The following is a 12,707-nucleotide window of genomic DNA, read 5'->3' as shown; positions in this document are numbered from 1 at the left end:
CTTGCTGGGAACAGGCACGAATGCTATTGGCACTATGTATGGCCAGAATAGCACAAGAGGGGTATCCTTACACTTAATTAACACTTGCTGCTAGCACATGAAGCTGAATGTGATTCAACTCCATTTAGGAGGTTAAATTGAACCCTAGATTGGCATACAAGAAAAACCCTCTGCTTTTGAGCAAAGGCATTCTTGCAGTTTAATGTGTTTCCTAAATGGCCAGTACAGTGAGTTAGCTCAAAACAAAAGAACTGTGCTTCCTACACAAACGGGGCATATCTAGTTCAACTCAGTATTGGAAACTAAGTAAAACAGGAGCTGCTCTTCAGTCCAATACACTGTACTTGCTGAAAACAGACACGAAATCTATTTGCACTGTGTATGGCCAGAATAGAACAAGAGTATTATTCTTACCCTTAATTAACACTTGCTGCTTGCACTTGAAACTGAATGTGATTCAACTCCGTTTAGGAAGTTTAATTGAACCCTAGTTTACCATACTAGAAACACACTCTGTTTTTGAGAAAAGGGCATTCTTGCACAATACTGTGTTTCATAAATGGCCAGTACAGTGTGCTAGCTCAAAAGAAAACCACTGTGCTCCCTACACAATGGGGCTTATCCAATTCAAATCAGTATTGGAAACTAAGTAAAACATTAGATTCTCTTCAGTCCAATACCCTGTACTTCCTGGGAACAGGCACTAATGCTATTGGCCCTGTGTATGGCCAGAATAGCACAAGAGTGGTGTTCTTACCCTATGTTAACACTTTCTGCTAGCACATGAAACTGAATGTGATTCAACTCTGTGTAGCAAGTTTAATTGAACTCTAGTTTGCCATACAAGAAAAACACTATTCTTTTGAGAAAAGATCTTCTTGCACTCTACTCTGTTTCCAATAAGTCCAGAAGAGTATCTAGCTCAAAAAAAACAAAACAAAACTGTGCTTCCTACACAAACGGGGCATATCTAGTTCAACTCAGTATCGAAACTAGGTAAAAGAGGAGCTTCTCTTCATTCCAATACACTGTAGTTGCTGGGAACAGACGGGTTGTTATTTTACTGTGTAGGGCCTGAATAACACAACAGTGGTGTTCTTACCCTGAATTAACACTTGATGCTAGCACTTGAAACTGAATGTGATTCAACTCCGGTTAGGAAGTTTAATTGAACCCTAGAGTGCCATACAAGAAAACACTCTGCTTTTGTGGAGAGGGCTTTCTTGCACTGTACTGTGTTTCCTATAGGGCCAGTAGAGTGAGGTAGCTCAAAACAAAGATCTGTGCTTCCAACACAAACGAGGCATATCTAGTTCAACTCAGTATTGGAAACTAAGTAAAACAGGAGCTTCTCTTCTCTCCAGTACACTGTATTTGCTGGAAAACAGACGGGAAATCTATTTGCACTGTTTACGGCCAGAATAGCACAAGAGTGGTATTCTTACCCTGAATTAACACTTGCACTTACCACTTGAAACTTAATGTGATTCAACTACGTTTAGGAAGTTTAACTGAAGCCTAGTTTGCCATACAACAAAAACATTCTGCTTATGAGAAAACGGCATTCTTGCACTCTACTGTGTTTCCTATAGGGCCAGTACAGTGAGCTAGCTCAAAACAAAAGAACTGTGCTACCTCCTCAAAGGGAGCATATCTAGTTCAACTCAGTATTGGAAACAATGTAAAACAGGAGCTTCTCTTTGTCCAACACTTTCTTGCTGTGAACAGACGCGAATGCCATTTGTACTGTGTAGGACCAGAATAGCACAATAGTGGTGTGCTTACCCTGAATTAACACTTGCTGCTAGCACTTGAAACTGATCAACTCCATTTAGGAAGTTTCATAGACACCTAGTTTGCCAAAAAAGAAAAACACTCTGCTTTTGAGCAAAGGGCATTCGTGCACTCTACTGTCTTTCCTATAGCGCCAGTACAGTGAGGTAGCTAAAACAAAAGAACTGTGGTTCCTACATAAATGGGGCATATCTAGTTCAACTCAGTATTGGAAACTAAGTAAAACGGGAGCTTCTCTTCAGTCCAATACACTGTACTTGCTGGGAATAGACAGGAATGCTATTGGCACTGTGTATGGCCAGAAGAGCACAACAGTTGTGTACTTAGCATGAATTAACACTTGCTGCTAGCACTTGAAACTGAATGTGATTCAACTCCGTTTAGGAAGTTTAATTGAACCCTAGTTTGCCATACAAGAAAAATACTCTGCGTTTGAGAAAAGGGCCTTCTAGCACTCTACTCTGTTTCCTCTGGGGCAATACAGTGAGCTAGCTCAAAACAAAATAACCGTGCTTCCTACACAAACGGAGAATATCTATTTCAACTCAGTATTGGAAACTAAATAAAACAGGAGCTTCTCTTCTTTCCAATACACTCTACTTGCTGGGTACAGACGCGAATGCTATTTTACTGTGTAGGGCATGAATAGCACAAGAGTGGTGTTTTACACTGAATTAACACTTGCTTTTAGCACTTGAAACTGAATGTGATTCATCTCCGTTTAGGAAGTTTAATTCAACCCTAGATTGACATACAAGAAAAACACTCTGCTTTTGAGAAAAGGGCATTCTTGCAGTTTAATGTGTTTTCCATAGGGCCAGTACAGTGAGATAGCTCAAAAAAAAAAAAAGAATTGTGCTTCCTACACAAACGGGGCATATCTAGTTCAACTCAGAATTGGAAACTATGTAGAACAGTAGCTTCTCTTCAGTCCAATATACTGTACTTGCTGGGAATAGGCACGAATGCTATTGGCACTGTGTATGGCCAGAATAGCACAAGAGGAGTATTCTTACACTGAATTAACACTTGCTGCTACCACATGAAACTGAAATTGATTCAACTCCGTTTAGGAGATTTAATTGAACCCGAGATTGCCATACAAGAAAAACACTCTGCTTTTGAGAAAATGGTATTCTTGCACGCTACTGTGTTTCCTACAGAGCCAGTAAAGTGAGCTAGCTCAAAAGAAAAGAACTGTGCTTCCGCCCAAAACCGGGCATATCTAGTTCAACTCAATACTAGAAGCTAAGTAAAACAGGAGATTCTCTTCAGTCCAATACACTGTACTTCCTGGGAACAGACGCGAATGCTACTTGCACTGTGTATGGCCAGAATAGCACAATAGTGGTGTTCTTACCCTCAATTAACACTTGCTGCTATCACTTGAAAGAGAATGGGATTAATCTTCGTTTTGGAAGTTTCATTGAACCCTAGTTTGTCTTACAAGAAAAACACTCTGCTTTTCAGAAAAGGGCCTTTCTCGCACTCTACTGTGTTTCCCATAAGGCCAGTAGAGTGAGCTAGCTCAAAATAAAAGAAAAGTCCTTCATACATATACGGGGCATATCTAGGTCAACTCAGTATTGCAAACTAATTGAAACAGGAGCATCTCTTCATTCCAATACACTGTACTTCCTTGGAACAGACGCGAATGCTATTTGCACTGTGTATGGCCAGAATAACACAAGAGTGGTGTTCCTACCCTGAATTAACACTTAGTGCTAGAACTTGAAACTGATTGTGATTCAACTCCCTGTAGGAGGTATAATTGAACCCTAGTTTGCCATACAAGAAAAACACTCTGCTTTTGAGAAAAGGGCATTCTTGCAATCTACTGTTTTTCCTATAGTACCAGTACAGTGAGCTAGCTCAAAACAAAAGAACTGTGCTTCCTCCACAAACAGGGCATAACTAGTTCAACTCAGTACTGGAAACTAAGTAAAACAGCAGCTTCTCTTCAGTACAATACTCTGTACTGCTGGGAAAGACGCAAATGCTATATGCACTGTGTAACTCCAGAATAGCACAAGACTGGTGTTCTTACCCAGATTTAACACTTGCTGCTAGCACTTGAAACTGAATGTGATTCAACTCCGTTTAGGAAGTTAAATTGAACCCTAGTTTGCCATACAAGAAAAACACTCTGTTTTTGAGAAAATGGCATTCTTGCACGCTAATGTGATTCCTACAGGGCCAGTACAGTGAGCTAGCTCAAAACAAAAGAAATGTGCTTCCTCCACAAACGGAGCATATCTAGTTCAACTCAGTATTAGAAGCTAGGTAAAACATGAGCTTCTGCTCTGTCCAATATACTGTACTGGCTGGGAACAGACGCGAATGATATTTGTACTGTGTATAGCCAGAATAGCACAATAGTAGTGTTCTTACCCTGAATTAACACTTGCTGCTAGTACTTGAAACTGCATGTGATTCAACTCCGTTTTTGAAGTTTAATTGAACCCTAGTTTGCAATACAAGAAAAACACTCTGCTTTTGAGAAAAGGGCGTTTTTCCACTCTACTGTGTTTCCTTTAGGGCCAGTACAGTGAGCTATCTCAAAACAAAAGAACTGTGCTTCCTCCAGAAACGGGGCCTATCTAGTTCAACTCAGTATTGGAAAATAAGTAAAACAGGAGCTTCTGTTCTGTCCAAAACACTGTATTTGCTGGGAACAGGTACGAATGCTATTGGTACTGTGTATGGCCAGTATAGCACAAGAGTGGTATACTTAACCTAAATTAACACTTGCTGGTAGCACCTGAAACTGAATGTGATTCAACTCCGTTTAGGAAGATTAATTGAACCCTAGTTTGACGTACAAGAAAAACACACTGCTTTTGACAAAAGGGCATTCTTGCAGTTTATAGTGTTTCCTATAGGGACAGTACAGTGAGCTAGCTCAAAACAATAGATCTGTGCTTCCTACACCAACGAGGCATATCTAGTTCAACTAAGTATTGGAAACTAGGTAAAACAGGAGCTTCTCTTCAGTCCAATACACTGTACTTGCTGGGAACAGGCGCGAATGCTATTTGCACTGTGTTTGGCCAGAATTCACCAAAGTGGTGTCCTTACAATGAAATAACACTTGCTGCTAGCACTTGAAATTGAATGTGATTCAACTACGTTTAGGAAGTTTAATTCAACCCTAGATTGCCATACAAGAAAAACACTCTGCTTTTGAGAAAAGGGCATTCTTGCATGCTACTGTGTTTCTTACAGGGCTAGTACAGTGAGCTTGCGCATAACAAAAGAACTGTGATTCCTCCACAAACGGGGCATATCTAGTTCAACTCAGTATTGGAATCTAACTAAAAAAGGAGCTCCTCTTCAGTCCAATACACTGTATTTGCTGGGAACAGTCGCGAAATCTATTTGCACTGTATATGGCCAGAATAGCACAGGAGTGGTGTTCTTACACTGAATTAACACTCGCTGCTAGCACTTTAACTGAATGGGATTCAACTCTGTTTAGGACGTTTAATTAAACCCTTCAATGCCATACAAAAAAAACACTCTGCTTTTGAGAAAAGGGCATTCTTGCACTCGAATCTATTTTCAATAGGAACAGTACAGTGAGCCAGCTCAAAAAAAAAGAACTGTACTTCCTCCACAAACGGGGCACATGTAGTTCAAATCAGTATTGGAAAATTAGTCAAAGAGGAGCTTCTCTTCTGTCCAATACACTGTTCTTGCTGGGAAGAGACTGCAAAGTTCTTTGCACTGTGTCTGGCCAGTATAGCACAAGAGTGGTATACTTAACCTAAATTAACACTTGCTGGTAGCACCTGAAAATGAATGTGATTCAACTCCGTTTAGGAAGTTTAATTGAACCCTAGATTTCCATACAAGAAAAACACTCTGCTTTTGAGAAAAGGGCATTCTTGCAGTTTAATGTGTTTCCTATATGGCCAGTACAGTGATCTAGCTCAAAACAAAAGAACTGTGCTTCCTACACAAACGGGGCATATCTAGTACAACTCAGTACGGAAACTAAGTAAAATAGGTGCTTCTCCTCTGTCCAATACACTGTACTTGCGGGGAACAGAGGCCAATGTCATTTTACTGTGTAGGGCATGAATAGCACAAGAGTGGTGTTCTTACTCTGAATTAACAATTGCTGCCTGCACTTGAAACTGAAGGTGATTCAACTCCGGTTAGGAAGTTTAATTGAACCCTAGTTTGCCATACAAGAAAAACACTCTGCTTTTGAGAAAAGGGCATTCTTGCACTCTACTGTGTTTCCTATAGGGCCAGTACCTTTATCTAGCTCTAAACAAAAGAACTGTGCTTCCTACACAAACTGGCATATCTAGTTCAACTCCAGTATTGGAATCGAAGTAAAACAGGAGCTTCTCTTCAGTCCAATACACTCTACTTGCTGGGAATAGACAGGAATGCTATTGGCACTGTGTATGGCCAGAAAAGCACAACAGTGGTGTACTTAGCATGAATTAACACTTGCTGATAGCACTTGAAACTGAATGCGATTCAACTCCGTTTAGGAAGTTTAATTGAACCCTAGTTTGCCATACAAGAAAAATACTCTGCGTTTGAGAAGAGGGCCTTCTTGCACTCTACTCTGTTTCCTCTGGGCCAGTACAGTGAGTTAGCTCAAAACAAAAGAACTGTGCTTCCTACAGAAGCGGGACATATCTAGTTCAACTCAGTATTGGAAACTAAGTAAAACAGGAGCTTCTCTTCAGTCCATTACACTGTATTTCCTGGGAACAGACGGGAAATCTCTTTGCACTGTATATGGCCAGTATAGCACAAGAGTGGTATACTTACAACGAATTAACACTTGCTGCTTCCAGCACTTGAAATTGAATGTGATTCAACTCTGGTTAGGAAGTTTAATTGAACCCTAGATTGCCATACAAGAAAAACACTCTGCTTTTGAGAAAAGGGCATTCTTGCAGTTTAATTTGTTTCCAATATGACCAGTACAGTGAGTTAGCTCAAAACAAAAGAACTGTGCTTCCTACACAAACGGGGCATATCTAGTTCAACTCAATATTGGAAACTAAGTAAAACAGGAGCTTCTCTTGAGTCCAATACATTGTACTTGCTGGGAACAGACAGGAAATCTATTTGCACTGTGCATGGCCAGAATAGCACAAGAATTGTATTCTTACCCTGAATTAACACTTGCTGCTAGCACTTGAAACTGAATGCGATTCAACTCCGTTTAGGAACTTTAATTGAACCCTAGATTGCCATACAGGAAAAACAATCCGCTTTTGTGAAAAGGGCATTCTTGCAGTTTAATGTGTTTCCTATGGGACCAGTACAGTGAGCTAGCTCAAAACAAATGAACTGTGCTTCCTACAGAAACAGGGCACATCTAGTTCAACTCAGTATTGGAAACTAAGTAAAACATTAGCTGCTCTTCAGTCCTATACACTGTACTTGCTGCGAACAGGCACGAATGCTCTTTGCACAGTGTATGGCCAGAATAGCACAAGAGTGGTATTCTTACCCTGAATTAACACTTGCTTCTACCAATTGAAATTAAATGTGACTCAACTCCATTTAGGAAGTTTAATTGAACCCTAGTTTGCTATACAAGAAAAACACTCTGCTTTTTAGACAAGGGCATTCTTGCACTCTAATCTGTTTCCAATAGGTCCAGTAGAGTGAGCTAGCTCAAATCAAACGAACATGCCTCGTCCACAAACGGAGCATATCTAGGTCAACTCAGTATTGGAAACTAAGTAAAACAGGAGCTTCTCTTCAGTCCAATACACTGTACTTGCTGGGAACAGACGCCAATGCTATTTGCACTGTTTATGGCCAGAATAGCACAAGAGTGGTGTTCTTACCCTGATTTAACACTTGCTGCAAGAACTTCAAACTGACTGTGCTTCATCTCCGTTTTGGAAGGTTAATTGAACCCTAGTTTGCCATACAAGAAAAACACTCTGCTTTTGAGAAAAGGGCTTTCTTGCACTGTACTGTGTTTTGATAGGGCCAGTACAGTGAGCTAGCTCAAAACAAAAGAACTGTGCTTCCAACACAAACGAGGCATATCTATTTCAACTCAATATTGGAAACTAAGTAAAACAGGAGCTTCTCTTCATTCCAATACACTGTACTTGCTGGAAACAGGCACGAATGCTATTTGCACTGTATATGGCCAGAATATCACAAGAGTTGTGTTCTTACCCAGAATTAACACTTGTTGCTAGAACTTGACAATGAAAGTGATTCAACTCGTTTAGGAAGTTTAATTGAACCCTAGGTTGCCATACATGAAAAACACTCTGCATTTGAGAGAAGGTCATTCTTGCACTCTTGTGTTTCCTACAGGGCCAGTACAGTGAGCTGGCTCAAAACCAAATAACTGTGCTTCTTACACAAGCGGTGAATATCTACTTCAACTCAGTAATGGAAACTAAGTAATACTGGAGCTTCTCTTCAGTCCAATACACTACCTTGCTGGGAACAGACGTGAATGCTATTTGCATTGTGTATGGGCAGAATAGCACAAGAGTGGTGTTATTACCCTGAAATAACACTTGCTGCTACCACTTGAAACTGAATGTGATTCAACTCCATTTAGGAAGTTTAACTGAAACATAGTTTGCCATACAAGAAAAACATTCTGCTTTTGAGAAAAGTGCATTCTTGCACTCTAATCTGTTTCTAATAGTTCAAGTACAGTGAGCTAGATCAAAACTAAAGAACTATGCTTCCTACACAAACGGGACATACCTAGTTCAACTCAGTATTGCAAACTAATAAAACAGGAGCTTCTCCTCAGTCCAAAATACTGTACTTGCTGGGAACAGACGAGAATGCTATTTGCACTGTTAATGGCCAGAATAGCACAAATGTCGTGTTCTTACCCTGAATTAACACTTGTTGCTAGCACTTGAAACTGAGTGTGATTCAAATCCCTTTAGGAAGTTTATTTGAACCCTAGTTTGCCATACAAGAAAAACACTCTGCTTTTTAGAAAAGGGCATTCTTGCACTCTACTGTGATTCCTATAGGGCCAGAGTAGTGAGCTAGCTCAAAACAAAAGAACTGTGCTTCCTACACAAACGGGGCATATCTAGTTCAATTCAGTGTTGGAAACTAAGTAAAACAGGAGCTTCTTTTCAGTCCAATACAGTGTAGTTGCTGGGAACAGACGCGAATGTAATTTGCATTGTGTATGGCCAGAATAGCACAAGAGTGGTGTTCTTACCCTGAATTAACACTTGCTGCTAGTACTTGAACCTGAATGTGATTCAACTCCGTTTAGGAAGTTTAATTAAACCCTAGTTTGCCATACATGAAAAAGACTCTGCTTTTGAGAAAAGGGCATTCTTGCTCTCTACTGTGTTTCTTATAGAGCCAGTACAGTGAGTTTGCTCAAAAGAAAAGAACAGTGCTTCCGAAACAAACAGGGCATATCCAGTTGAACTCACAATTGAAAACTAATTAAAACGGGAGGTTCTCTTCAGTCCAATACAGTGTAGTTACTGGGAACAGACGCGAATGTACTTTGCACTGTGTATGGCCAGAATAGCACAAGAATGGTGTTCTTACCCTGAATTATCACTTGCTGGTAGTTTTTGAAACTGAATGTGATTCAACTCCGAGTAGGAAGTTTAATTGAACCCTAATTTGCCATCCAAGAAAAACACTCTGCTTTTGAGAAAAGAGCATGCTTGCACTGTACTGTGTTTCCTATAAAGCCAGTACAGTGAGGTAGCTAAAAACAAAAGAACTGTGCTTCCTACACAAACGGGGCATATCTAGTTCAACTCAATATTGGAAACTAAGTAAAAAAGGAGCTTCTATTCAGTCCAATACTCTGTACTTGCTGGAAATTGGCGCGAATGCTATTTGCACTGTGTATGGCCAGAATAGGACAACAGTGGTGTACTTAGCCTGAATTAACACTTGCTGCTTGCACTTGAAACTGAATGTGATCGCACTCCGTTTAGGAAATTTAATTGAACCCTAGTTTGCCATACAAGAAAAACACTCTGCTTTTGAGAAAAGGGCATTCTTGCACTCTACTGTGTTTCCTATAGGGCCAGTACCTTTATCTAGCTCTAAACAAAAGAACTGTGCTTCCTACACAAACTGGCATATCTAGTTCAACTCAGTATTGGAATCGAAGTAAAATAGGAGCTTCTCTTCAGTCCAATACACTGCACTTGCTGGGAACAGACGCGAATGGACTTTGCACTGTGTATGGCCAGAATAGCACATGAGAGGTATTCTGACCCTGAAATAACACTTGCTGCTAGCACTTGAAACTGAATGTGATTCAACTCCGTGTAGGAAGTTTAATTGAACCCTAGTTTCCCATACCAGAAAAACACTCTGCTTTTGAGAAAAGGGCATTCTTGCACTCTACTGTGATTCCTATAGGGCCATTACAGTGAGCTAGCTCAAAATAAAAGAACTGTGCTTCCTCCACAAACGGGGCATATCTAGTTCAACTCAGTATTGGAAACTCATTAAAAAAGGAGCTTCTATTCAGTCCAATACAGTGTAGTTGCTCAGAACAGGCACGAATGTATTTTGCACTGTGTATGGCATGAATCGCACAAGAATGGTGTTCTTAAACTGAAGTAACAGTTGCTGCTAGCACTTGAAACTGAATGTGATTCAACTCCGTTTAAGAAGTTTAATTGAACCCTAGTTTGCCATGCAAGAGAAACACTCTGCTATTGAGAAAAGGGCATTCTTGCACTCTACTGTGATTCCTATAGGGCCAGAACAGTGAGCTAGCTCAAAACAAAAGAACTGTGCTTCCTCCACAAATAGGACATATCTAGTTCAACTCAGTATTGGAAACTCAGTAAAAGAGGACCTTCTATTCAGTCCAATACAGTGTAGTTGCTCAGAACAGGCGCGAATGTAATTTGCACTGTGTATGGCAAGAATCACACAGGAGTGGTGTTCTTATCCTAAATTAACACTTGATGCTAGTACTTGAAACTGAATGTGATTCAACTCCGTTTAGAAAGTTTAATTGAACCCTAGTTTGCCATACAAGAAAAACACTCTGCTTTTGAGAAAAGGGCATTCTTGCACTCTACTATGATTCCTATAGGGCCAGTACAGTGAGCTAGCTCAAAACAAAAGAACTGTGCTTCCTACACAAACGGGGCATATCTAGTTCAACTCAGTATTGGAAACTAAGTAAAACAGGAGCTTCAATTATATCCAATACAGTGTAGTTGCTGGGAACAGACGCGAATGTAATATGCACTGTGTATGGCCAAAATAGCACAAGAGTGGTGTTCTTACCCTGAATTAACACTTCCTGCTAGTACTTGAAACTGAATGTGATTCAACTCCGTTTAGGAAGTTTAATTAAACCCTAGTTTGCCATACACGAAAAAGACTCTGCTTTTGAGAAAAGGGCATTCTTGCACTCTACTGTGTTTCTTATAGAGCCAGTACAGTGAGGTTGCTCAAAAGAAAAGAACAGTGCTTCCGATACAAACAGGACATATCCAGTTCAACTCACAATTGAAAACTAATTAAAACGGGAGCTTCTCTTCAGTCCAATACACTGTACTTGTTGGGAACGGAGGTGAATGCTATTTGCACTGTGTGTGGCCAGAATAGCACAAGAGTCGTGTTCTTACCCTGAATTATCACTTGCTGCTAGCACTTGAAACTCAATGTGATTCAATTCCGTTTAGGAAGTTTAATTGAACCCTAATTTGCCATCCAAGAAAAACACTCTGCTCTTGAGAAAAGGGCATTCTTGCACTCTACTGTGTTTCCAATAAAGCCAGTACAGTGAGGTAGCTAAAAATAAAAGAACTGTGCTTCCTACACAAAGGGGGCATATCTAGTTCAACTCAATATTGGAAACTAAGTAAAACAGGAGCTTCTATTCAGTCCAATACACTGTAATTGCTGGGAACAGGCGTGAATGATATTTGCACTGTTTATGGCCAGAATAGGACAACAGTGGTGTACTTACCCTTAATTAACACTTGCTGCTTGCACTTGAAAATGAATGTGATCGCACTCCGTTTAGGAAATTTAATTGAACCCTAGTTTGCCATACAAGAAAAACACTCTGCTTTTGAGAAAAGGGCATTCTTGCATTTTATTGTGATTCCTATAGGGCCAGTACAGTGAGTTAATTCAAAACAAAAGAACTGTGCTTCCGACAGAAGCGGGACATATCTAGTTCAACTCAGTATTGGAAACTAAGTAAAACAGGAGCTTCTCTTCAGTCCAATACATTGTACTTGCTGGGAACAGACACGAAATCTATTTGCACTGTGCATGGCCAGAATAGCACAAGAATTGTATTCTTACCCTGAATTAACACTTGCTGCTAGCACTTGAAACTGAATGCGATTCAACTCCGTTTAGGAACTTTAATTGAACCCTAGATTGCCATACAGGAAAAACAATCTGCTTTTGTGAAAAGGGCATTCTTGCAGTTTAATGTGTTTCCTATGGGGCCACTACAGTGAATTAGCTCAAAACAAATGAACTGTGCTTCCTACACAAACAGGGCACATCTAGTTCAACTCAGTATTGGAAACTAAGTAAAACAGGAGCTTCTCCTCAGTCCAAAATACTGTAATTGCTGGGAACAGACGAGAATGCTATTTGCACTGTTAATGGCCAGAATAGCACAAATATCGTGTTCTTACACTCAAATAACACTTGCTGCTAGCACTTGAAACTGAGTGTGATTCAAATCCCTTTAGGAAGTTTATTTGAACCCTAGTTTGCCATACAAGAAAAACACTCTGCTTTTTAGAAAAGGGCATTCTTGCACTCTACTGTGATTCCTATAGGGCCAGAGTAGTGAGCTAGCTCAAAACAAAAGAACTGTGCTTCCTACACAAACGGGGCATATCTAGTTCAATTCAGTATTGGAAACTAAGTAAAACAGGAGCTTCTTCTCAGTCCAATACAGTGTAGTT

This window comes from Peromyscus maniculatus, chromosome 18 (assembly GCF_049852395.1).
Source record: "Peromyscus maniculatus bairdii isolate BWxNUB_F1_BW_parent chromosome 18, HU_Pman_BW_mat_3.1, whole genome shotgun sequence".
Taxonomy (NCBI): domain Eukaryota; kingdom Metazoa; phylum Chordata; class Mammalia; order Rodentia; family Cricetidae; genus Peromyscus; species Peromyscus maniculatus.
This window is presented reverse-complemented; position numbering follows the sequence as displayed.